This window comes from Amphiprion ocellaris, chromosome 19 (genome assembly GCF_022539595.1).
Source record: "Amphiprion ocellaris isolate individual 3 ecotype Okinawa chromosome 19, ASM2253959v1, whole genome shotgun sequence".
Taxonomy (NCBI): domain Eukaryota; kingdom Metazoa; phylum Chordata; class Actinopteri; family Pomacentridae; genus Amphiprion; species Amphiprion ocellaris.
The window spans coordinates 27460558-27466383 of NC_072784.1; the positions used below are offsets into that span (position 1 = coordinate 27460558).

The window sequence follows — 5826 nt, forward strand, 5'->3', positions numbered from 1 at the left end:
GTTTTTACTGCCAGCTACCATTCAGTCTGAGATATTAAGAATAAATAAATATGCATAACGTGGAAATGAACAGATTCGATTTTTATTTATTCCTACAGCTGCTGCATTTAAAGTTCTAGAATGTGGAGGAATTTAGTCTCACAGACAATAAATATCATTTGAACCCGCCCGGCCAGCAGGCATATGGGTCCCCCCACATTAGAGCTGGGTTCTGCTCGAGGTTTTTTTCCCCTGTTAAAAGGGTGTTTTCCTTGCCACTGTCGCCTTTTGGCTTGCTCTGGGGGTCAGGCATATGGGTTCTGTAAAGCGTCTCGAGACAATTTGACTGTAACTGGCGCTATATAAATAAAATTGAATTGAATTGAATTGAATTGAATTGAATTGAATTGAATTGAATTGAAAGTCAGGTTATTGTTGTTTATCAGCACAATACAAAAAGATTAATGTTAGAAATAGTCCAGTTAAGACTCTAGAATATCAAGATTTATGTAAATTTACCTCAATGATATAAATGTTCAGGTTAAGATTGTGCAGTGATACTTATTATGTAAGTTTAGCTGATTAAAGTTTGACTCTGCACTACAATATTATTTATTATTTAAATTTACACCATTATAATATTTGGGGTCAGACCCTACAGTATTGAGATTAAGAAATCAAATATTCTTCAAAATGTAAATACACTGAACTCATTTGGATATATTTAAGTGAGACTCTACAATATTATTTGACACAAATCTATCTAAATCAACATTTTAATAATTTCCACGCCAAACATTTACTGGACTGATTTAAATATTAAAATCACTCCTTTCTAATCCTCTGCTGTACGTTCAAACCTGAGGCCTTAAATAGAAACACACAAGTATCTGATTGAAGGAACTTCTGCAGAGTCCTGGTTCCAGAACATGATGATAGAATTATAGACAAACTTTAACAAAAGCTGCCTGAGAGTTTACAGGTTTTTATGTTCGATTTCTTCACTAATTTAATGAGTTATCAGCAAAAATCAAGTGTTCATTTGATGAACTTCATTTCCTAAAACATCCAGAATTGGAGCTCATATCTTTGGCAGCTGTAAAGTTTCTGCTCCTTCAAAGTTCACAACACAATGAATGAATTCCTAAAACACTCTCAATGCTGGAGAGCGTTTGTGATGCTGAAGCAGTGACCAGTTTTTCTGTTTCTTCTCTGGAGATGCACAATGAGGGACGTCTGCAGAGACTGAGAAAGAGTCTCACCACATCCTGACATGAGGAAAAAGACTTTATTGAAGACTACAATGAGAAAAACTATCAGACAGCAGACGGCTGCATTCAAGGTGAGCTCTGAACATTTGATCTGGAACAGGAATTCAATAACGGCAGCATGAGCTTCATTTCAGTCTGTAGCTGCTGAATTCATGGATGAATCATCTGGCACTAGAGAGGAAGACCATCAAACATCCACGTCAGCTGATGGCGGTCCAAGAGTCTCACCCAACAAACAACCTACAGAGTGAAGACCTCGAATTTGATTGGACGGCCTCCTATTCAGCCACATGTGTGAACAAATGCCGCCGAGCCTCGGTCCAGCCGGCCGCCTGTCTGTGGGTGTTTGAGTGCTGAGAGGTTTGTGGATGCATGTGAACGTTCTGTGTTGAAACAGCAGCTTTTCACTCAGTAATGGCACTAAAAATGAAGAGCTCCTTTATTTGTGACTTCCACTAAAAAAACTGATGAAAATAAGTTTGCCAGGGTTCTGACTGATAACAGATTATTAAATAATGAAAATAATTGTTTAAATATTCCTTTAAACAATCCTTTTAGGTCTACATTTCCTTTACACTGACTTCTTGGTATATGTACAAGTATTTTGGGTGGAATATACCATTAAGCCCAATGTTCAAGGGTTCTTCTGGGAATATACCATTAAACCAACCTTTTAGGTAAATGTTCCAGGATGTTGGGTAGAATATACCATCAGATCAACCTTTTAGGTCTACAGTGGAAGATTTTAGAGTAGAATATTACTCCAAACCATCCTTTAGGTCTACATTTAAGGTGGAATACTCCTTTACACCAAGATTTTTTGGTCTACATTGAAGGATTTTAGGTGGAATATTCCTTTGAACAAACTTTTTAAGTTTATGTTCAAGGATGTTGGGTGGAATATACCATCAGACCAACCTCCAAGGTCTACAGTAGTGAATTTTAGGTGGAATATACCATTAAACTCACCTTTTAGGTCTACATTGGAGGATTTTAGGTGGAATTTTCTTCCAAACCGTCTTTTAGTCTACATTTAAGGATGTTTAGGATGGTATATTCTTCCAAACCAACTTCTCAGGTCTACATTTCAGGTGGAATATTCCTCCATACTAACTTTTTTGGTCTACACTGAAGAATTTTTTCTAAACCACCCTTTCAGGTCTATATTTGAGGTTTTAGGTGGAATATTCCTTTTAACCAGCCCCTCAGGTCTCTTTGAGGATTTTGGATGGAATACTCGGTTAAACCAACATTTTAGGTGCATGTCCAAGGATTTTTGGTGGAATGTTCCTTTAAGGTGGATGTTTGAGGACCTTGTAGGTGGAATACTTCCTGAAACCAACCTTTTAGGTCAACATTCAAAGATTTAAGGTGGAATATTCCTTTAAACCAACCTAAATTTCATGTTTTGATCATTATCAAGTGAGAAACCTCAATCCAGACTCCTCATAATGACGTTTGAGATTTATGCTGCTGTTATTTGTTTAGTCCAGACTAAATGACAGAAATCCACAACTGTAATTTTATTTCAGGACTCGGTTATTAAATGTCAAAACAATCCATGTGACTCTAAAAACTCAACAGCTTTACAAACTCTAAGATTAAACTCTCCACAAGGATCCAAAATAAGTTGGACTTCTACATGAGAGCTTTAATTATTCTTCATCTACTTCCTGAAAAGTTTGGTCAATAAAAAAGACAAAAACTAATATTTTCAGCTGAACTAAAGACAGACTTTGTGATTTTTCTGCTCACATGTTGTGTTGTTGTAAACTTACTCTTTCAAATAAATATCCTCCTAACCCCCTGGAAACCAGCGTTTGTCCTGTTTTTGTGTTGCTCCTCGGCGACCCTAGACAGCCGGGTCCTAATGTTTTTTGAGCAACACACCATACTATGACGTTTTTACAATGATGGTTCTACTATGGAACCAGTTTGACATGTTCAGGTGTTCTTTGTGTGAAAACTCAGAGATTTCAGGTATCAGAAGGTGGTTTTCAACTTTCTTTGTTAACTTTCTGCTTCAACTTTAAATTTCCTTCACTAACCCAGCCCTCTGGACTTCCAGTAAGCTGTGTTCCTATTGGCTGTCCAGGTGGCTGCTTGGTGTTATCAGGAACACCTGAGCAGCTCAGTGTCTTCCTGCTTTATTTAGCTGCAGACAAACATTTCCTCTGCTTCTTTCACCACTGAACTGGGTTTGGCTCCATTGCTTTAGTTTGTTCTTTAGGCGTTGGCTTGCAGCTTCCAGCAGTAAAATCGTCTTTAATGTGTTTCTTGGTGTGTTTTAGGGCTTTGTACTGGATAGTTGTCTTGGTAAATGTGGTTCTTTAGCCACAGTTAGCACATGGTGCTAATGTGTGCAGTGATTAGTGGATTTGGTGCAGCTGAGTTGTGTCTTTATCTTGGCTGTAGTGAGTCTTTAGAGGTTTTTGGTCAGACACATTCTGTATTCTTGTTTGTGAACCAACGTTGGTTGTCCAGAAGGTAAGAGTTCCTGTCCTGATTCTCTGTTCTCAGAGGTTCTCTGGTAGGCTGCAGGAGACTTTAGCGTTTGGGTTGTGCTAGTTTGGTTTTTGTACGGTTTCATTTGGACGACTATCTTGAGGCCCCTCCATGTGTGGTTTAGTGAGGTTTTTCTGGAACAGTTCTACAAAGCAACCTGCAGCAGAGAGACTTTGAGAGTTTTTAGGAAGTTCTGGAGACCAGACTTTAGAGCAGCAGCAGAAACATTTGTCAGCAGTTTGAGCAGGAGAAGGGTGAGCTTAGTAGAAATGAGATGGAAACCTTCTGACCCCGTGTGGTGAGGTCCTGTACAAGAGTTTGAGCAGGTTTTGTGAAGAGTCCTGTAGTTCTTTGGTCTGAAAGCACAAGAAGAGTCGACTCATTAAAGGAGAAAACAGGAGATATTGTTGGTTCTTCTGTCGCTCTGCAGTTTCCAGTTTCCTTAGACTGAATATCAAGTTTATATTTTAAATGATTTCCCATGTGAGCCCAAGAAGACTTCAATAAACTCCCTCCATCCCCTGGACTTTTATTAATAAATCTTTTTTTTTTTTTAATTTTTTTAAAATGTTTTTGAGTTTTAATCATAGTTTTAGCATAGTTTTTTCTCTTTGCTTGTTTAGTTTTGTCATCTGTGTGAAAGGTGCTAAACAAATAAAGTTGAATTGATAAACTGAATAATTGACTAACTCATGATTGTGACAACAGAAGTATTTTCATTGTGATTTAAGGGTTTGTTTCATTTTTAAGGTTGGGGTTAAAATCTTGACAGAAAAAAAGATTAAAGAAATAAACTACATTTAAAAAAGCAATTAAATCAAAGGAAAAAACATTTAATACAATAAAACTTTTAAAAAGAAAATTAAACATTAAATACAATTAAATTATATTAAACAGACAAAATATTTAATTAGATTAAACAGAAGATACAAAACATGTAATTATGAAATTAAAATTTTTAAACAAAAATATTAAACATTAAAGATGAAATATTTTAGATAATTAAACATTTAAAAAATACAATTAAACAAGAAGAATATTAAACATTTAAAAATACAAAACATTTAATTAGATTATTAAACCTTTAAAAAGACAAAACATTTAATTAAAAAATTAAATGTTTAATTAGAAAATTAAATCTTAAAGACAATAAAACTTTAAATAGGAATTAAACAGAAAATACAATGAAGCATTTAAAAAAAATTAAACATTAAAAGGTGGTAAAACATTTAAAAAGAAAAACCTTAAAGATTTAATCAAAAAATTAAACATTGGGAAAGAAAAGGAAATTTTTCAAACAAGCCGATAAAACATTTGAAAAAACAATTAAACATTAAAAAGACAAAACATTTGGAAATCAAATCAGACATTAGAAAAGAATAAAAGGTGAGAAAAGAGCAAAACTAAACATTTAAGAAGAATCAAACTAAAGACAAAACATTTGAAAAGACACCAGTTAAACTTTAGAAGATCAAATTAAACAGAAGAGACAATAAAACGATCAAAAAGAGCAAAAACAGATAAAGTCTTAAAGCGTTTTCTAGTCTGAAATGAAAACATCAAGTTGTTTCTTCAAACATTTCCTCTTTCTATGTTCTTGGTTTGATTGTGGACAGATTTACTAAGAACTCATTTCAGAAAACTGCTTTCCAGATAAAGTCTACTAGTAGTTGAAGGCATTATCAAACTAATGTTACCTTCTGATCTCCACAAACTTTACTGTTCAGTGAAGAGAATCAAAGTTTGTTGAGGATTTCTAAAAAACCCACAGGTGAAGGTCTGAGAAGAACTCGGATGGTCTAAATGTGAAATCAAGACTCATGGTCACAAGTTTTAAGGCTTCTGTTAACCAGAAAGTTCAAACTAACAGAGAAGTACTGAGAAACTTTTAAAATTTCAGTCCTCAGACTGTGAAGGTTCAAACTAACAGAGAAGTACTGAGAACTTTTAAATTTCAGTCCTCAGACTGTCTGAAGGTTCAAACTAACAGAGAACTACTCAAGAACTAAGTTCAACTGTTTAAACTCAGTCTCTAGACTAAGACTGTCCTCGACTGTCTGAAGGTTCAAAC

The 5826-nt window shown here is 35.1% G+C and overlaps 1 long non-coding RNA gene across 1 annotated transcript; it reads left to right on the top strand.

Moving 5' to 3' along the window:
- Window positions 1-563: 563 nt before the first annotated feature.
- On the top strand, window positions 564-3063 carry LOC129347529 (uncharacterized). Its single transcript, XR_008599666.1, has 2 exons — window positions 564-1321; window positions 1385-3063. It is a non-coding gene; the product is annotated as an uncharacterized LOC129347529 (long non-coding RNA).
- Window positions 3064-5826: the final 2763 nt, after the last annotated feature.